At 44.1% G+C, this 22,065-nt stretch overlaps 1 protein-coding gene and 1 pseudogene across 5 annotated transcripts in view; one reads left to right on the top strand and one right to left on the bottom strand.

Moving 5' to 3' along the window:
* CDH23 (cadherin related 23) overlaps positions 1 to 22,065 on the bottom strand; it is a 391,288-nt gene that overhangs the window by 353,707 nt on the left and 15,516 nt on the right. The window lies entirely within an intron of this gene.
* LOC120609958 (uncharacterized) lies at positions 19,647 to 19,765 on the top strand (annotated as a pseudogene).

Here is a 22,065-nt window from a genome sequence, read left to right as displayed (position 1 = left end):
AGGATCTAGCAAGGGCCTGCAAAGCATCCTGCAGTGAGCATTACTGCGTACCTTGCCTGGGTGGTATTATCCTCCCTGGTTCACAGGTAGGGTCCGGAGGCTGAGAGTCATTGAACAATTTGCTTGGAGAAACCAAACTAGCATGTGTAGGGGGTTCAGTATCTGGATTCAAGTTGACACTCTCCTCAATAAGTGATCAGGAAAGACATGGAGAGGTAAAGGGAACTAAAGAAAAGGATGTTTTGGAGATTCTTCCGCATCTCTGAAAGATGTAGGGATGAGATTCAGAAAAGGCCAGGAGCTCAGATCCCTTACTGGAGCAGTCTCTCTTTCTCAGTCCTGTGCCTCGAGTGGACAATGCAGTGACCCCATCAGGTGGCTCCTGACCCACACATCACGCAATGGCCCATGGCATCCTTTCGTTTTCCTTCTATCATTGTACTTAAAATGTCCTAATTACTAGGTATGAAACAGTCATCTGAAGAATAAAAGAGTCTAAGATGTATTTAGGTAAAGACAAATACTCCCATGATCTCTTTGCTTTCTACCCATCTTCAGTTCCCAAATGTCAACAGCCTGTCCCAGGGTGCAAACCGCAATGTCTGCAAGAGCTGAGCAGGGACTGTAAATGAGGGAGACACCAAGTAGGTGGGGATGGTGGCCATTCTGAGGCCACATGCCGTCTAAAAGCGGCAGCTGCTGCTGTGTTTCATCCAAGAAGGAATGTGGGCCCAGTATGACTAGAGCTTCTGATTTTTCTCAATGAAAAGCTGGAGTTTTGGCTTTTTATGTAAATTCAATTTTTAAATGTTGGCAAATAATTCAGTTTTTGTGAGCCAAAGGTGACCAGTCTGATGGCCAGAGCAGCAGGGTGAGCCTAGCATGCTTCCTACCAGGCCTTTCCCTGCACCCAGGCAAGCACATTCATATTACACACACGCATGGAGCCGTATGGCTGCTGCTTAGCTTCAGAATAATGGAGCAACCCTCTGCACAATAGCAACTTGCTTTTCCCATGTCATAATATTTCACAGATAACCCTCCACATCAACATTGTTATAGCTACCTCCTTCTTTTTAAGAGCTAAATAACAGTTCATAGTATGGATATAGCATATTAGAGACAAATATCCCCTACTATTGGGCATTTGGGCGTTTTCAGGTTCCTGCCACCACAGGCAACACCACAATGGACATCTCTCTGCATAGAATTGTGTTGGAACTTTGATGGCTCTTGAACTTGGTTGTCCAACAGTGGGATTACTGGGTCAATTAAATACAACAAAGAGCATGTATGTAAACTTTTATTTGACACTGCCATATTACCATCTGGAAAGGTGCTGGTAGTTCTTACTCCCTCCAGCAGAATATCCTGGAAGTGATCCCTCTTTTAAATGGCTGCCAATCCGACGCATGAAAAATGGTTCAGCATTGTGGCTTTAATTTGCATTTTCCTAACTACTAGTGAGGTTGAGTGTGATGCCTTTTTCTAAATGTGCAAACCACTTTCCATCTGTTATCTTACGTTATCCTACCATATCCTGCAAAGAACCTAGCCAGCATCACTAGCATTACCCCTGATTTACAAGTGGAGAAACTGAGGCATAGAGCAATTAAGTGGCAATTTGACATCTCATAGTGACTGAGTATCTTTTTAAAGAAATCTCGGCCCTCCGCCTTTCTAAACCAGATGTTATGAGAATTAAACAACATCTGCTAAGAACATCATCCACAAATAGCTAGGGAGTGCACACTGTTCTACTAGGTATTACAGGGAGTTTGCAGTAGAAGGAAGGAAGGAAGGAAAAGGAAACACTTATTAGAAATTCCCACAAGCCAAGGGTTGTCACAGGTATTATTTATATTCAATCCTCCAAAATCCTTCCATGATGTAGGTATTATTGTGTCCACTTTACATATGGGGAAATTAAGGCTCAGAGAGGTCACTCTAGGATTAGAACTTAGTCCCACACTATTTCCATCACACCATTCTGCTGTCTCCCCCACCCCAGCCTCCCGTTCACTAATCTATAAAAGGGAAAGGCACAGCCCCTCCTTCAAGGAGCACAATACTCATATAAACACAATTCACACAGGATGAAGTAAGCACATGCATACAACCCACACACGTGCATTATCCATTTCTTCTTCCACAATGCTGGTGCAGGCTCTGATACTGAGAGGCACACTAGGCCTCTAACCTCTCTCTTTAAATGTCTGTTCGTCCTCTCTCCCCATAGATGATCACACTGCTTCGGTGCCCCCTATCTGTCAGTCAAGGACAGCCAAACAGTCCTAACTTTGCAGGGCCCACCTCCAGAACATCCAGAAGCAGAGACAATCTTTAGTCCATTCTGACTCTGCATCTTCACCTTGGGACAAGGCGGCACAGGTTTTAAAGGCTGAAGCAAAATAGTCAGGCCAACATGGGTCCATCCTGCTGCTGAGTTTTCCTTGAGATCCCAGATCTTGTTCTTCATCTGGCTCCTTTGGCTATGGGGAAGGAAGCAAGCCCCAGAAAGAGCAGAGGCTAATGACAATGGCAAGAGGAACCTGGGCTCCCACCTCCAGCCAGCATTGAGATAGATCTGCCTGTAGCTGCTGGCATTCCCTTGGCACTGGTGCTGTAGCAAGTGACATAGGTCCCCCAGAAGAGCCTGGCCTCGCTCTGCCCTGTGCAACAGCTGTTTCCCCAGCCTTCTGGCCTTCCCCACTTCCTGCCCAGCAGACCTACATGGGCTCCTTCATTATATGAGGCTGCATCACCTTCAGGTTGGGGCCTGAGCTCCCACCAATCCTACATGTCCCCGCTGGACCAGGAAACACAGATATACATCCTTCGACGCTGGGTTTCCTGCCTGGGCCTGGGACTAGTGGCAGATGCCTGCCCCAGAGGTATGAGCAGGGTCATAGCCAGCTGCCCCCAAAACTTTCAGAGGCCTAACTTAGAGCCCATTCTTGAAGGAAACCTTCTAGAAATATCTCAAACATACCCACTGCCAAGAAGATAGAGCCAGACCCAAAAGCCCTCAGGCTGCCAATTCTTAATATCCTTCTGCATGCCAGGCCCTGTGCCAAACACTGTGGGAGGATACAGGGTCGTGAGAATGGCTGGAAATGTGTGCTAGGCACCAAATAAGTGATATAGATTGTCACTGTCCAGGGCCATCAGAAGAGAGGTGCAGAGCTTTCCAGAGGGGGTGAGATATGAGCTGTACAGATTTCAAGGAATCACAATACTAACATTTACTGAGCACATATTATTTACCAGCACTGTGATATACAGTGTGCTCTGCATGTTAGGGCTCAGAGAGGTTAAATAATTTGCTCAAGGTTGCACAGCTAGTAAGTGGTTAAGTCTGGATTTGAACCCTATTCTGAAGGCTGTCAAAGATCAGTCTCCCAGTCTTAGTCCTAACATTTGCTGAACTCAGATCTGCCCCCAGGCAGGGCCTAGGCCAAGGAGGCCCTGGGCAGGACCCTGCCTTTACTTTGAGGCCAATGGGTAGACCTGGGTGAAGATTACAAAGTGCCTCAGAACCACAGTGTGCCAGCAGGGAGGCCAAGCTGCATGTGCCAAGAAGGCATAAGGCTTGGGATGGCAGGTGGGCTCTTGTTTAGTCTGCTATTCCAAGCTATTTGGCATCTCATAGGCATTGGCTCTGTACCAGTACCAAGAAGACAATGCATGCAATACCAGAGGTGACCAAGTCCCCCACTTCCTCACTCTTCACGCCTGTCTCTAGCACCATCCCTGAGAAGTTAACACCTTTGTCCCTGGTGGAAGCAAACTACAAAATTTCCCAAATTCAAGGCAGCAACCCCACCCATACTGGCCTCCATCTTCTCCTGTTATCAACCCATAAAGACTTGCTGCCCAGGCAGCCTTGGGCTGCAGACTGACAGAGGAGGCTCTAGGGGGTGGCATAAATACAGCAAGCGGGGAGTCATTCCACATAGAAATCAACTTCCAATTCAAATCAAAGCCTCCACTGATACCCCAGAGAACTGGTGAGCTGCAGGGGGAGGCTTCTGAGCCAGATCTGGCCACACTGCACACATCTACCCTGACATTACCTGTTGTGTGCCAGGTATTGTGCCAGACACCAGAGTACAGAAAAGAACCCTGCCCTGAAGGAGCTGACACTCCCAGGAAAAACCAACACAGACAGTGTAGGTGAGCAAGTTCTACAGTGTTCAAGATGATAAGTTCTAAAGAAAGAGGGAAGGAGTAGGGCAAAGGTGGTTTGAGTATCACTGAAGGTGATGTATGAACAAACACTTGTAGAAGCAGGAGAGTGAGCCACGTGGATATCTGAGAGAAACACTTTCCAAGCAGCAGGAACGGCCTGTGCAAACGCCCTGAGGCAAGAGTGTGCTAGCTCGATGGAGGAACAGGGAGAAGGCCAGTATGGTTGGAACGGTGAGGCGAGTTGCAGGAAATGAGGCCAGTGAGACAGCGGGCCCATGATGGCCACCTGTAAACCACTGATGTTAGTAAACGGGGAGTCAAGGTCTCCAGACAGCCAAGAATGACATGAATGAGTCAAGTTTTAAAGAAGCTCCCTGGTTGCTGTGTTGAGTACTCACTGTAGGGGGCAAGGACAGAAGCAGGTAGACAGGTGTGGAGGCTACGGCAGTGATAAGGGTTGGAGATGGCTGAGAGCTTTAGCTGAGGACATGGGATCTGGCAGATTCTGGGCACATTTCAAGGTAGAGCTGAGAGTTTCCTGTTGAAGAGGATGTGGCTGTGCTAGAAAGAATCAAGACTGAAGATTTTGGCCCAAGAACCTGAAAGAATGGAATTACCATTAACCAGGACAGGAGCCTGAGGGGCAAGATCAGAAGTTCGGTTTGGAACATGGTAACTTGGTCATGGCTATTGACAACCAAATACCCTCAACTTGAGTTCAGGCCTGAGGTGGGGCTGGAGATGTAAATGTGGGAGTCATCAGCCCATAGTGGGTACTTGAAGCCACAAGAAGGGCAAGATTCCCAAGGCTCCCACACTCTGAAGTTGATGTAACTCGGCTGAGAATCAATCAATATTTGAAATTCATAAGAAGAGTCTGAAAATGTGTACACCTTTGTGGCCCATCGATTCCACTTCCAGAACGTTAGCTGTGGAAATCATCACATCTGTGCATGGACACTAAGCCACAGAAGTATTCACTGCTGCATTATTTCTGATATTGGAACAGACCAGACATCCAACAGGGGACCAGTTCACTTGTGAGACATCTACAGGAAGCAAGCAGAGGCTCGTATATGGATATGTGTGCGCGGGCGGGGGGCACACATTCAGGACTATGTGAAACAGTAATTTTATCTGAGTGGTGTGGTTATGACTGATTTTATCTTCTTCTACATACTTTCTGCATTTTCCAAATTTTCTATAATAAACACTCAATGTTTTTATAATCAGAGGCCCAGCTTATACCCATCCTACTAAAACACTGCCAGCCGCCTGTGAACAGACAGACAACTTTGGCTAGAAAGTTCTTGCGTATATTCTGCTGAGATTCCCTGAAGCCCACAGTCTCAGAACTAAAAACCAGAGGAACTGAGAGGGTCTTCAATGGCCTTCTGGCTAACCATGCACCCCTCTACTGCAATTCAGACCTTTAGGGTCAGGGAGCTCCCTCCATCCCAAGCAGTGGGTCTCAGCTTGGAGGCCCTGCCTCTCTGCCCTGTCAGCCCAGCCATGCTACCTCCCCACACTGGGAGCAGGAGGTCTGACCGTGCCATTATCAGGAGGACTTCCCCATGCTCTACCCATGAGGATCCACGAACAGAATGATAGGCTAGAACTAAGGCCTTGGAGACAAGGTTCAGGTCTGAAGCTTGGTCCTGTACCAAGGGCTCTCCTTTCCTGGGTGAGGACTAACAGTTTAAAAGAACAGTGTGTACCCAAATGATCATACACACAAACTGGGCCCTGTGAGTCCCTGTAGGAGATGTGCCCACAGATGCCCACTGCTCAGCTAGCTAGGTCCTCCAGCCCTACCTTGGAGGGCCCCTCCTTCTGGTCCCTACTCCTTTTCCCAGGCTGGAGGAGGCCAGGTTCCTTGCAAAGCTTCTCCCAATCTGTAGGGATTTGAGCAAATGCTTCTGGACCAAACCCAAGATGAAGCCCTTTGCAGACTGGTTTCCTGGACAGAGACTGGAAAGTATATTCCTTGTTGCTTCCAGAGCAAAGCACATTCCCTTCTTCTGGGAAGACAGCCCATTCTGGGTCCAACTCCTGGGGCGGGACCCTCATGGTCACCATCTCCCACCTCTCCCTGCAGCCCAACCAGGATGGACAGGGGCAGAGGGGTATACTCCTGGTGAGAGGCAGTGACTTTTGTCCCAGCAAGAAAGGGGACAGGAAGGAACAGAGCAAGAGGGTGGGGGAGGGAAAGGGCAGGAGGGGACATCTGAGCAGCATTTTGGTTTCTCAGGAGTAGGAGATTTTCACAGCAGGGTGCCACAATTTAGTTTGAACTATTATAAATTCCCATAAAATCAGATGCACTCAACTTTGAATAGAAATACAAAAATACACTGCAGAAATCAAATACAATTTAGGGATTATTCACCACCACTACACACAGAGAGATTTGTGCATACAAGGAGGCACCTGCAGACGACACCATTAGGGCCCCTAATGGACAAACTGTGTCAGCCACCAATGGCCACACTTCAGGCAGCTGTGGTGGAAGGTCACTAAGGACCCTACCTGGACGGAGGAGAAGGACCACCTTGTGGCCATTCTGTTTTTATAACCTCCCCCGGATCCCTCCCTGTAGTTCCTATTGAGTGATACCCAGGGGTGGGAAGGTAAGCCAAGCAGGGCTGGGAGGAGCACAGCTTGAGACCCCCCAGGATGGGGGGGTGTCATAGTGGTCTAGCATCCTCCACACGAGGCCTTCTATCTCCAAGTTCTCTGCACCTGTAATTTTTTTTTTAATCATCCAGGAGATATATTTTATTTCAATCTATTCTTTTTGAAATTAATACATGGACACGATAAATAACTATACAAAAGGGTGTGCAGCAGGAAGCGAGTCTCTCTTCTACCCAAGCCCCACACCTCCTTCCCAGAAGCAACCCTTGAGGTTCTATTTCCAAAGTATTATATGTGCATATAAGGATATAGCATATGTCTCTCCCCCTCTTAAAAAAAAAAAAAGAATCCAAATAGTATTCATTTAATCCTAGTCTTGGCCTTTTCACATGACAATATATCCTGAAGAGCGTTCTGTTCTAGTACATACAGCACAGCCTCACTCTTTATAGCAGCTGCAGAGTATTTTACTACATGAGGGGACCATAATTTAATCAGTCCTTTGCTGACGGACATTTAGGTTATTTTTAACCTTTGGCTTTGACAAATGAAGCCGCAATGAATATCCTTTGTTCTTATGTCTACACACATGTCTGAATACATCTAGAAAGAAAAAGTTTTCATATTTTTAGAGCTGTTGACAAACTCCGAAGAGGGTGCACCAAGTTGCACTCCCCTCAACAACCATGAAAGAGCTAGTTTCCCCATACTTTTGCCAGCACTGGGCATTTACTGTTTTTTCAAGTTCCAGAAAAGGCAGCTGAGGCTCCTAATCCTCAACTCTCAGCCCTATCAGGGCATGGAAGAAAAATGAAGTTGATCAAGGTCAGCTTCCTCCTACCGCCCCCCCGCCACCCCGACTCACCAGCAGGGTAATAACCAATAGAACTTTGCCTAGCTCTGGCACATTGCTGAAATCTGCACCCTCTCCCTCACTGGGGTCACTGCCAGTCACCACACTCTGTGTTCTCCCCCTGTGTTTTGGTCAGCATGTTCTCACCATCCGGAGCACCACCTGGCTCCGTCCTGCATGTCCAACCCACCTTCAAGACATAGCTCTAATGCCACTTCCTCCATGAAGCCATCCTGGATCCCTGCCAGAACTGGGATCCTCAGTTCCCCCCTACCTCCTTAGATTTTTGGAGGCAGCTATCCCAGCTGCGTAGATTAGTTAGACACACACATGTCCTCCTTTTCCTAGAAGACTCTCAGCTCCTTGCAAGCTAAGTCTACTTCATCCCTTGAAGCCATGTGTGCATTTCACATCTCCTCTTGGATATGTCTCTAACATTTAACAAATCCAGAAGTGATCCAGTTTCTTTTCCAAATAGGTTCTAGTTCTTGCCTTTCCCATTTTGAGAAAATCACTTCCATTTATACACTATTTTGGTTAATTCAGTTACTATCTTTCATGCATCCAGTAAGTGGCACTTTTCTATTTATCCCTTTGATCACCATATTTCAGGCGCACTACCCCCTCTCAGCCTCCAATCTGCCAAGTTCATTCCCACCCCTCGGCCATCACTGTGGTTAATCAAATTATTGGTCTTAACCCTTCACTCTGCATAAAATTACACATCTACATGCAGGCTGGCGTCTCCTGGTGGGCAGAGTATGCTGTCCCACCCTTTATGCTGGGCTTGGCCATATGACTTGCTTTGACCAATGGATGCTGAGGCCTCCACACTAGCAGAAGAGTGGCCCCTGTGCTGAGGGGCTTGCCTCTTGAGCTACTGCCTTTCAACCTGAGGACATGCTCCAGGCAGAGTGAGCAGACTGAACACACACATGTCCCAGAATAAAGACAGTCATCGCAGCCTAGATTTGCTAACCCTCAGGGTGACCAACAGACACATAAGTGAGAGTAAATGATTATTGCAGTGGTTTGTTATGCAGCTTTATTGAGGCAGTAACCGACTGATATCAACACTATAAAATATATATAACCATATAAGAAAACATAGAGGGAAAACAACATTGGATTTTGCGATAATTTCCTGGCTATAACACCAAAAGCACAGGCAATAAACAAAGAGATAAATCATACTTCATTAAAATGAAAAACTTTGTGCATCAAAGGATCTTATCAACAGAGTAAAAAGGCAACCCACAGAAAATATTTGCAAATCACGTATCTGATAAGGGATTAATATCTAAAGTATATGAAGAACTCCTAAAACTCAATAGCAAAAAAGAAAGAAAGAAAGAAAGAAAGAAAGAAAGAAAGAAAGAAAGAAAGAAAGAAAGAAAGAAAGAAAGAAAGAAAAGGAAAGAAAGACACACACAAAAAAATCTGATTCAAAAATGGGCAAAGGATTTGATTAGACATTTCTCCGAAGAAGATACACAAATGGCCAATAAGCACATGAAACAATGATCAACATTATTAGTTTCTAGAGAAATGAAAATCAAAATCACATTGAGATACTACTTCACACTCATTAGGGTGGCTATTATTTAAAAAAAGAAAACAAAACAAGTGTTGACAAGGATATGGAAAAATGGGAACACTTGTGCATTGTTGGTGGGAAAATGGTATAACCACTATGGAAAACAGTATGGTGATTCCTCAAAAAATTAGGCATAGTATTACCATATGATCCAGCAATTCCACTTCTGATATTTATGCAAAATAATTGAAAACAGGGACTTGAACAGATATTTATTCACCAACGTTTAGAGCAGCATCATTCACAACAGTGAAAAGTTGGAAACCACTCAAATGTCCATCAGTGTATAAATGGATAAACAAAATATGATATATACCTACAATGGAACGTTATTTAGCCTTAAAAAATAAAATTCGGACACATGCTGCAACACGAATGAACCTTGAAGATATTATGCTAAGTGAAAAAGCCAGTCACAAAAAGATAAATACTGTATGGTTCCATTTTTATGAAGTATCAAGAGTAGTCAAATTCATAGAGACAGGAAGTAGAACAGTGGCCACCAGGGGCTTGGGGAAGGGGCAATGGGGAGTTGGTGTTTAATGGGTATAGAGTTTGAGTTTGGGAAGATGAAAACATTCTAGAGATGGGTAGTAGTAAAAGTTACACAATACTGTGAATGTACTTAAATGCCACTGAACTTTACACTTAAAAATGGTTAAAATGGCAATTTTTGTTATGTCTATTTTATCTCAAAAATGCTAAAATTATTAAATTGGCAAATGTTATGTTTTATAAGTTTTGCTACAGTGAATATATATAAAATAAACTTAAAATAAAACAAAAGGCCACTACTCATCTCATGTTACTACTTTAAAAAAAAATTAACAAGCCAAACAGAGAGGGGCCCACGGAGAACAGTAGGGGCCAGCCCAATCAGAATGGGGCCACCAACTGAAAATCAGCCCAGTCATCGCATGTGCAGTCCCCTCAGGCACCACACACTGGCCTCTATTTTCTCATATCTCAACTTAATCCTCCCCTCCTCAGGAATGCCTTCCCTAACCACCCATCACTACAGTTGGTCATTCTTATTTTGTTCTCACTATACCCTGTTTTTGCCTTCCATAGCTCTCAACACGTTTTGTGGGTACACAGTAATCTTTTGATTGGTTGTCTGTCTCCCCACACCATTAGTTTAGGTTACAGTGGGGTGTGGGGAACTCAAACCCCTAGCCAGGTGCTGACCAAGGAGAGAGGTTCTGGCGAGGTGGGCTCCCCACTGACAACCTTCTGTGCACATCTCTCAAGCTTTTCCCCAACTGTCTCCTCTAATGCAAGAACTGGAACATGACAACGGAAAGAGATCCTAAAAGGTCAAACAGTCAGTCCTCCTGCTTTTGAATCAGACTATTCCATGTAGTAATTTATTTGTGAAAATCTTCCCTAGCACAAATGGTACAACTTTCTGGAAGCCATGCGGCACAATAAAACTATAGCCTTAAAACATTCACACCTTTTGACTTAGCAATTCCACTGATAGAAATGTTCCCTAAGGAAGTCATCGGAATCATAGCACAAAGATTTGTTCTGAGGATGTTCGTAGCAGCACTGTTTACATCAGTAAAAAGAGGCAACTCAATACTCAACGACAGAGGTTTACATGAGTAAAGTATGGTGCATTCATAGAGCAGCCACAGAAAATCACATTTTTCAGAGAACATTTATTGACAAGGAAAAATTTTCACGACAAACCGTTAGATAGAAAATGCAAGCTACAAGACTATGCATAGTGTGTTCCCATGTTGGAAAAAAACTATAAATTATATATGTATATATCTGTACAGAAGTCATATAGCAACACATTTGTATCTTTATTATATCTTTGAATAGATAGATAATAGTTGATTTTCTTTTATCCTTACTGTTTTTCTGTATTTCCTAAGCTAACTACACTGAGTTAATAATAGCATTTAAATAAAGTAGCAGATATCCCATTTAAAAACAAACTAGCAGTTACGACAGCATGGCTCCGGCATACATATGGATATAGAGATCAATAGAATAGAATTGAGAGTCCAGAAATCAAATCAAATACCTATGGTCAATTGATTTTCAACAAGAGTGCCAAAACCATTCGACTTTTGAAAAGCAGTCTTTTCAACAAACGGTATGGAGACAACTGGATAGCCACATGCCAAAGAAGTCGGACCCTACCTCACTCCCTATATAAAAATTAACTCAAAATAAATCAAAGACCTAAATAGAAGAGCTAAAACTATAAAACTCTCAGAAGAAAATAGGTCTAAATCTTCATGACCTTGGAGTTGGCAAAGCTTTCTTAGATATGATACCAAAAGCACAAGTAACGAAAGAAAAAACAGATAAATTGGAAGTCATCGAAATGTAAAACCTTTGTGTTTCAAAGGTTTCTACCAAGAAAATAAAATGACAACCCACAGAATGGGAGAAAATACTTGCAAATCATACATCTGACAAAGGACTTGTATCTAGAATATATAAAGAACTCTTACAACATAATACTAAAAAGACAACTCTATTTTAAAAAATGGACAAAGAATCTGAATATACATTTCTCCCAGGAAGACGTACAAATGGCCAATAAGCCCATGAAAAAAAATGTTTAACATGATTAGTCATCAGGGAAATGCAAATCGAAACCACAATGAGATACCACTTTGCACTCAGTAGTATAGCTATAATCAAAAAGACAGATAATAACAGTGTTGGAAAGAACGTGGAAAAATGAAACCCTTCTTCCTACATTGCTGATGGGAATGTAAAATCGTGCAGCCACTTTAACATAGTCTGGCTGTTCCTCAAACGGTTAAACAGCATTACTGTATTCCCAACAATTCCACTTTCAGTTATACATACACCTAAGAGAAATTAAGACATATGTCCACACAGAAATTTGACGTGAATATTCACAGCAGCATTATTCACAACAGCCAAAGGTGAAAACCACCTAAATGTCCACCAACAGACAAATGGGTAAACAAAAGATTGTACGGTAACTCCTCACTTAAAATCATCAATAGGTTCTGCGACTTCAAAAGAAATATGTAACAAAACCAATTTTACCATAGGCTAATTGATATAAACAAGAGTTAAGTTCCTACAGCATCTCATCATTGCTACAATGAAACAACACTGAATGAAATGATATTTTTCAAGGATCTACTGTATCCATACACTGGCATATTATTCAGAAATAAAAATGAAGTACTAATACCACATGGATAAACCTTAAAAACACCATGCAAGGTCAAAGAAGCCAGTCAAAAAAGACCACATATTATATCAGTCCATTTATATAAAAAGTCCAGAATATGCAAACCTATAGAGACAGAAAGTAGATTAGGGGTTGCTTAGGACTGGGGGTTATAGAGGATAGGGAGGTGATAGCTAAAGGGTATGGGATTTCTTTCTGACAGGATGAAAATGTTCCAAAATATACTATGGCGATGGTTGCATTTTTCTGTGAATACAGTAGGCTCTCCACATCCACAGGTTCCATATCTGCAGATTCAACTAACCAGCGAGAAGAAATAGTCAAAAAAATGTTACATTGTTGTTGACATGTACTATGTGGTCAGGCCTAGGATGATTGTATCCATACTGAACATGTACAGACTTTTTTCCTGTCATTATTTCCTAAACAATTATAGAATAACTATTTATATAGCATTTACATTGTATTATAAGTAATCTAGAGATGCTTTAAAGCAGGGGACCCCAACGCTTGGGCCGTGGACCAGTACCAGTCTAAGGTCTGTTAGGAAATGGGCCGCACAGCAGGAAGTGAGCAGCAGGCCAGCGAAGCTTCATCTGTATTTGCAGCCGCTCCCCAGCACTAGCATCACCGCCTCAGCTCCACCTCAGATCACCAGACATTAGATTCTCATAGGAGCACCGGTCCTTGGTGCCCAAAAGGTTGGGGACCACTGCTTTAAAGTATGAGAGGTTGTGCATGGGTCATATACAAATACTATGCCATTTTATATAAGAGATTTGAGTGTCCAAGGATTTTGGTTTCCTGGGGAGGGGAAGGTCCTGGAACCAATCTTCTTCAGATACTGAGGGACAACTATGTATGCATAACCATTGATTGTACACTTTAAATGGGTAAATGCTATCATGTGCGAATTATATCTCAATAAAGCTGTTTTTAAAAATAAAAATAAACTTATAAATAAATAAAGCTAGTGTAGGAACTGAAGCTTATCATAATTACACTAAGTAACCTGCCAAGTTTAACCATGGTGCAGACGCTCAGGGCCTCCCTGGGCCCTGCCTCCCCTCTACCCAAGCAGAGAGGTAGCTCAGTCTCTTCCTTGTGGTGAGCCATGCTGGGCTGGGCAGCTCACGGAAAGATAAGGAAACTGAGTGCACAGAGGCTGCCCTCTCCATCTTCAGGCCTTTGGCCCAAGAGCCAAGGATCAACGCGAAGACCCCAATGCGAAGAGCCTGTCCCCTTATGTTCCTTTCCTGGGTGGCCTTCAGAAAGTCCTGGTCCCCCTCTGTAAAGTGTCAGGTAGACTTGGTTTTCTCAGATATTCCCAGCTCTACTCTTCTCTGCTTCTTGGACATTGACCCCACCCCACCCCAGCCAAGTCAAGACCATTTCCTCCAGGGCCATCCAGGTAGTAAAGGAAACTGTGGGGGCCTGAGGCCACTCCCAGTGGCCACCTGTTCAATTTCCACTGGCTAATTCTCTGGCATCCTCAAGACTGAGGGTGGGAGGAAGGTCAGGATACTCTTTCCTATTTCCCCTTTCTCACCAGACGCATGGAGGAGGGGTTCACATCTGTTCCAAGTTTCCATCTCCTTCTCCTTTGCCCTCTCCACTCTCACTCCCTGCACCCCAAAACCTGCCCAGAGAATACTGAGCTTCCCCATGGACATGGAGTTTCTCTTCTGCGTCCTGAGGCATAACCCCTGACTCCAGGCAGCTTCCGGAACATCTCTGCTGACTTTAACTCTGCAAAGGCTTTCTGTAAACGTGACTGCAAATGCAGATGTTATGCCCTTTTTATAGATGAGGAAACTGAGCATTGAGAAGATCAATTTGATGCTGAAGACTGGCCAGGGGTCAGCTGCAGAGCCTGGGCCTATCACCTGAACAGAGGACCTCCTCCTTGGCACAGGATCCCAGGGGTCTAAGACAGTGAAGACGAGAGAAAGAACATGCCCGTGCCCACTTCCTTTTGTGGTCTCACCCACAATGGAACCCTAAAGCCCAGGCCAGGGCAGGAACTATCTTGCAGATAGGCAGAGGGGGCTTCAGGCCAGCCAGTCACACTTCTAGGCAAAGGTCCTTGCCAGTTTCTTCATTTCTATGCCTGAAATTTAATGACCCAGACCCACTCATTCTCTTTCATTCATCTTTCTCTCCTCTCTCTCTCTCTCTCTCTCTCTCTCTCTCTCTCTCTCTCTCTCTCTCTCTCTCTCTTTCTCTCTCTCTCTGCTTCCTTTCATGCTCTCTCCTCATCCTCCTCCCTCCCTCTCTCTCTCTCTTCTCTCTCACAGTGTCTTTAGCCAAACTGGTTCCCTTGTCTTCCACCCTCACCCCTTCCAAGACATCTTCCATGATATACTCCAGGCTCTCACGGACACCCCTTCAGCACTCAGCTTCTCCTCCTTGTCCTCGGGTACAAATGGGAGTTCTCAGCCCCAGCACAACTATGAAGGCATCAGGTCTCTCCAGGTCTGTGTCCTTGTCTGCAAAATGCCACTTAGGACATCACAGCTCTTGTCTTTACCTGGGGAAGACCTTATGGCCAGAGGCCCTTCCCCTGACCTGGCCATATGGAGCTCATCTGTCGGGAAGAGGCTCAAATGTCACCTTCCCTAAGGAGCCCTCTGTGAGCCTCTGCCAGCCTCCCAGGCAGAAACAGTCCCTCCATCCTCTGTCTGATCCCTAATAGATGACTCTTGCTGCTTTAAAATACTTGACACAGGGCAGTGTGAGCTCTAGCTCATGTGCCAGTTTCAAGACTATACAGAGAGCCCCTCCCCAGCCAGCCCAGAGTCTGCACATAGTAGGTACACAGTCAACAGTAGATGACTAAATGATTGAATGAATAGATGGATGAAGGCCCTTCTAGCTTGAATAGCCTGAGGCTGTGGTACAGGGAAAGCCCAGTCCCGAGTCCCACCATCCAGCAGGGAAGACCCTCTAGGTCAAACTGAGGAAAAGGATCCCCGTGGAGATGCTGTGACACCACCCCAGGAAATGAGAAGGAAGGAGGCCAAGGTGCACATTAACTGTAAGCTGACAGCTTTCCTTTTAAGTAAAGTGATAAACCTTTTCCAGATTGCCTGAGACAGCAGCTTCTTCCCACAAAATTGTGTGAGATGCTATTTGACTGTATTTATGCTTATTAATATCACAGCCACTGAAGGAGAAACAGGTACCCAAAGGGGTCTAGGTGTGCAAGGAGCTTTGGACTCTTGACTAAGAGCTCATGGTTCCCACAGGCTCTCTTACCATGGGGCTGGGAGAAAGGGACAATTCCAGATGGGAACCATCGGGAGGTTGGAGTGCATTCAGAGCCCTGCTCAGTCTCAGTTTCCCATCGGTACAAACAAAGAATAGCACCTGCTTGGCAAGGAATGTTATGAGGACTAAAGGAAATGCCGACAAGCTCACCTAGCACATGGTAAACATCCGTCTGAGTCACGTGTCCTCTTGCCCTGCCCACTCTCAGTCCCTGTCTCTTCTGCCCAATTCACAAAACACTAACAACCCTAGAAGCGACAGCTATGTCCTGTTACATGTGCACAGCAGGCCGCTGCTGTCACGCTTGTCACAGTCCCCACTCTTCACATGTCCCAGCCCCACACCTAGACTGCAAACTCTGGGAGAGCGGGCAGGGATGGAGTGGGGCAGGGGACCCCAGACCACACTGTTCTTGGTGGTCTCAGAGCAGAACAGAAAGCACCATCCACCCGGTCTTGCCTAGCTTAGTGGGGTCCAGGCTTTTAGGTCATTTGGCTCTCACAGAGCCTTCGAGGAGGGAATGTCACCCCATTTTCCAGATGGTGAAACTGAATCTTAGAGAGAATAAAAGGCATGACTCCCAAACACTGAAGTGATTGGACCTCAGTACAACTAACTGAACTAAGAATTTGGAGCTCGGGTGAGCCCCAAATGCATCACCTACAGCCGCAGCCCTTCCTGCCTCTCTCATCCCTCTCCCCAGCAAACAGACCCACCCACAAAGGCCAGATCAGCCTCCTGGAGCTGCCTTCTGGCTGCCTGCACCACTGTCTGTCCATTGCTAACCTCTGCCCAGATGTGCTCCTCACCTCCCACCTCCCCCAAGGAGGGCCTTCCTGCTCCACCTTCCTCCTCTGGAGACAAAGGATTCACACTTGCCTGGAGCCTGGGGCACAGAGTGGTTTCAAACCTGGCCCCAGCTGCAATGCACAGTTTTAACCATCTGGTTTGTCAGTAAACTCAGGTCTACAAAGCTGGGGTACAAAATCAGCAGCAAATTCCTCCTCCTCCTTCTATAGGTTGCTTGGCCATCACCTCTCGTGAGAAATCTCTGATTTCATCATCTAGGCTTCTGTGTGACTTTCTCCGCCCACTGTGCCCCCGACAGACTCCCCTGTTCGAGCACTCTGTGTGCCGTGTGTAAACATGCCTTTCTCCTTCACTGGACTCTGCAGTCCCCTAGAATCAGGGCCCTGCCTTACTCTCCTTGGTTGCTCTGGAGCCTAACACAGGCATTGTCATAGCATAGGAAGTATTCAATATTAGATGTAGAAAATGTAAAAGAATAAATGGAAGGGATGGAAAGAGAGAGGGAAATCAGAGCACAACTGCTTCTCCCAAAGAGACTACAGTGAGGGTGTCCCAATGCCAACCCTCCCAAGAATTCTGAAGGCTCTCCCCTCTGCGCCCCACCCCACATGGAGCTGCCCAGGAAATAAAGTCAAGCGTAGGGGACACAAAGCTGTCAGGCATGCGGAGCACACCATTCTCCTCTCTGGGCCTCTACTTCCCCATCTATGAAATGGGGATCCAGTTTCCAAAGGCAGGACAAGCACATGAAGGACTTGCAGCAGACCCTTTGACCAGGAAAACCACTCGCATTAGTGCAGGTGGCCATGTGGGAAGTGCCAGGAGCTGCTGGACGGGCCTGGGCCTGAGGAAGCCTTGAGACCCCAGGGGACAAGCTCCTCACCCCAACTACCTTCCCTCCTCACACAAGGAGCACTGAAAACCTGGGGCAGAAATCTAGAGCAAGAAGTAACCTAGAGATCCTCAGCAGGCCGTCTACTTTGCAGACAGGGAAACTGAAGCTCCGGAGGGAGGCAGGAAGAGTGTTTGCATGTGTCGAGTGTACCTACTATGTGCTAGACTTCCTACGTAACTTGATGAACCTTCACCACTGCGTGTGAGGGGCCTTACTGACCCATTCTGCAGATGAAGAAACTGGGGCTCAGGAGAGTCTATACCTTGACCGTGGTCTCACAGCACAAAGTGATGGCGGCAGGATTAAAACCCAGCAGGTGCTGCCTCCAGGACCCAAGCTCTTTCTGTAGCATCACATAGTAAGGGCTGGCCTGGAGCCAGGAGCACCAGAGCCAATGAATTCAAGATGGATGCCCTATGACTGCTCTCCTACAGGCTGCAAGGCTGCCCCACACTGTCCTACCTTCCACACGTAGTGTGTGCGACTCAGAGAATCAGTGAATACGAGAACTGGAGAGGCCAATAGTTGGTTTCTCATCAGACTGCTGTACTCTACAGCATCCCTCCTCTTAGACTGTCAACCTGAACTTGCATACCTCCAGTAATGGAAAGCTCACTACCTACACAAGACACAGTCCACCTTCTGGGCACCTTGGTTAATTAAGATGTTCTTCCTCTTAATGAATCAAAAGCCTCTTTGAAAGACCCAAAAGCTTCACATGACTTCAGGTTCACTCTGACCACATCGACTTCAGTTCAGCCCTCACACACATACTTCCTCACTATCTCTCATCCCAGCCTCTTTCATTTTCTGACCCACCCCTCTGTCCCCTCCCCAATAACTACTTTCTAACCTTTACTAAGGACAAAGATAACTTTTTTAAAATACTCAATTTAAGAAAAAATATTTCACATCTGTATGAGCAATACACAAATCATAATTCTTAAAAATAACAAATTGCAGGTCAAAGTAATCATAAGTAAATTGATATTGATAAATAAGCTTTTCTCTAGAGCAGTGGGTGGTTTATTTTAATCTAATGAGTTTTGTATTTTCCCAGCTTTCAGATTCCATGATGAAGGGCTGTCTGCAATAGAATTACGATGCTCTCTGAAAAATTGTAATTTAATGCCTCATTTTGTCAAGACTTTCTTGAAAATGAGATTTGTTCCTAGTGAAGAATTTTACTCAGCTCTTTTCCAGAAGGACCCCCACCCGCCCACCTTTCTAGGCATACAGGTTCTCCTCAGGCCAGGACTGGGGTGGGGATAAAAGAGTCAAAGTCAGGTTCAACATGGGTCAGGTAGGGGCCAGGAAAGGAGCATGAAGGACACAGCTTTGCTTTGTGGCTGAGCAGCACCACTCTCCGCTCCACGCCTCACCACTGCCTCCTGCAAACAGGAAGGTGAGGTCAGACCTCATCCTTCCTTATAAGATGCTAAAAGGCAACTTTTGCAGGGCTCAAGGGAACAGGGTAAGGACCTGAGACCCCTATAGACAGCGGAGAAGACTAACAGACCCCACAGGCAAGAGAGCAGCAGAAACCAAAGCTGGGGGAAAATGAACAAAGTTATTTGCGTACAAGCCTTTGGGGGGGTCATTTGGTCGAATGTCCTCCAGGGACAAAGAGCTCACCACCATACAGTCAAACTGGTGCACTGTTAAGTGCATTACTGCCAGGTCACTGGAGGGACCTTGATGAAGTTGGTGCCAAGAAACACTGAAAGGAGTAGAGCAAGAGGTCAAGAGAGCAGCCAGACTGGCTGGACTCACATCCTGACTGACTGCCTAGGTCAGTCGGTGTGTAAGCTCACCTGAGCCACCTAACCTCTCTTGGTATCAGTTTCCCACATCTCCGAAATGGAGATAACAGCACCTACCTCATGAGGTCATTCTGAAGGTCAAATGAATACTTGGAATACAAGCTCACATACAATAAGCTCTCAGTAAGTGTTAGTAGTAGTAATAGCATCATCATCATCATCATCATCATCATTATTACATGTGTGCAAAGACTGCTTGAGAGAACACTAAGAAACCAGAAACTGACTGCTTCTAGGAGGGAAACCTGGGTGGCTAGAGGAGGGAGGGAAGAGAGAGATATTTCACTGTATCGCATTCGGGCCTCTTGAATTTTCTGTATGTGCTAATAACTCACCCAAAAATAAATGTGAAAGAAAAATAAAAGATAATTTGGGTCTATGGCCATGCCACCCTGAACACACCCGATCCCTTCTGATCTCGGAAGCTGAGCAGGGTCAGGCCTGGTTAGTACTTCGATAAGAGACCACCTAGGAAGACTGGGTGCTATAGGCATAAAAAATAATAATTTTTAATTTCAAAAAAGAGAAAGAAGGAAAGTCAAATGTTTTCTCTTAATGACCCCAAGCTGCTTTCCAGTGACTTCTACCCTCTGTTTGGGCTCCAGAGTCACGAAGTCAACTCCCACCCTTGGGAACACATCATTCATTCACTCAAGAAACCCATCCTGAGCACCAGCCACGAGCTGCTGGTGTAAAACATTCAACAGAGGCCAAGACAGACCCCATCTCTACAGCTTGGTCCTTGGTGAGAAGGACCCTTGGCCTCACCACCACCATCAAAGGTTTTCCAGGTGAAGCTGCTGGTGACACTATCTTCTTCCTTTCTTGGCCCACTCTCCCTTAAAGAGCTGTCCTCATGCCTGAATTAAGTCTCAGGTCCCCACTTTAGATTTTAAAAGTAGGTAAGTTGACCACTTAATGATACACATGTTGAAGTGTTGAGGGATAAAGTGAACTGACGTTCCACAACTAACTTTGAAATGCAGCCCCAAAGAAATGGTTTAATATAAGATAAAGGAAAAGACATGCAACGAAACGAAAACCATAGAATTCTGGTGATGGGTATATGGGTATTTACTGTACAAATCTTTCAACTTTTCTTCATGTTTGAAAATTTTTATGATAAAATGTTGGGGAAAAATTAGGAGAATTAAAAACCACATAAAACTTCAAGTGATTTTTTACATCTAGGCGGTCCTTTTCCTAAGAGTTGGGAACTTTCAATGGCAAAATTTAAAAAGAGAAATAATCAAATCCACAATCGTAATGGAAGACTTCAACACACTTTTCTCAAAAACTGATAGAAAAGGTAGAAATCGCTAAGGATATCAACACCTGATCAACATGATTAACTTTTATCTTACCTCAACAAAATTGAACACTGCATACAATAACAGAATAAACATTCTTCTTGTGAGGCAATGAATAATTTACAAAATTCCACCATACTGGGCCATAAAGTAACTTTCAAAACATTTCAAAGAATTTAAATCATTCAAAGTATGTTTTCTAATTATAGCAGATTAAGCTCAAAAACAACCATGAAGAAAATTAGGAAATACTCAAATATGCGAAAATGAAGGAACATACTTCTTTAAAAACCCATAAATCAAAGAAGAAACTACAACAGAAATTTAAAAATATTTCGAACAATACAATAATAAAAATGACATTAAAGTTTGTTATACACATATTTTCTGCTTGGAAGAAAATTTATAAGTTCAGATTTTAGAAAAGAAGAAAATCTAAAATACAATAATCTATGTATTTATCTCAAAAGTTTTTAGAAAGGAAATGAAACCCAAAGAAAAAAGGAAATTAAAAAAAAATCCTAAGAAATTAGCGAAATACAAAACAAAATAAAATAGACAAAAATCGGTAGACAAAAGTTGGTTCTTTGAAAGACTAACAAAATTGATAAATCCAGTGATCAGCAAGATGAACAAAATGAGAGAGAAGACACATATTACCAATATCATAAATGAAAAAGAAATTATCACTGCAGATTCTACAGAGCATAAAGATTATAAGACAATAAAGAAGATATTATGAATATCTTTATATCAATTAAATTAAAAATTTATGTAAAAGACAAGGTCCTCAAAAAAATACTACTTACCAAAACTGACACACAGAAACATAGAAATATAAATAGCCCTATTTCTACTAAAGAAATTGAAATTATAAGAAAAAAATCTTCCCCCTAAGAAATATAAGCTCACAGAACTTCTCTAGTGAACTCTCCTAAACGTTTGAGGGAAAAAATGACACAAATCTTATCCAAATTCCTGCAGAAAAACAGAAAAATAAGGAACAGTATCCAATTTATATTATGAGGCCAGCGTAACCTGATGCTATAACCTGACAAAGATACTACAAGAAAGACAAATCATAGGTTAATCTCTTTCATGAACACAGAAGAAAAAAATCTTAAACAGCATATTAATAATTCACATATATCATGCAAAATATATCAAAGGAAGGCTGTTGTACTATTCCAATAGCAGATAAAGAATAAATAAAAGAATAATACATGATGACAAAGTTGGATTTACTCCAGGAATGCAAGTTTGGTTAACTTTTGAAAATAAATGTAATCCACCACATTAACAGAAGAAAAAAGAAAAATTACACAAAATCATTTCAATTGATGCAAAATGCATTTGATAAAATTCCACACATATTTATGATAAAAAGGAACAGAATAGGCCATATATAGAAAACCTATAACTAACATCATATCCAATGTCCAAAGACTTCCTTAAAATCAGGAAAAAAAACAAGAATGCCCAC

This window comes from Pteropus medius, unplaced genomic scaffold (assembly GCF_902729225.1).
Source record: "Pteropus medius unplaced genomic scaffold, Ma_sr-lr_union100, whole genome shotgun sequence".
Lineage (NCBI taxonomy): Eukaryota > Metazoa > Chordata > Mammalia > Chiroptera > Pteropodidae > Pteropus > Pteropus medius.
The sequence above is the reverse complement of the archived record's forward strand: the minus strand, read 5'-3'. Positions and strand labels throughout refer to the sequence as shown.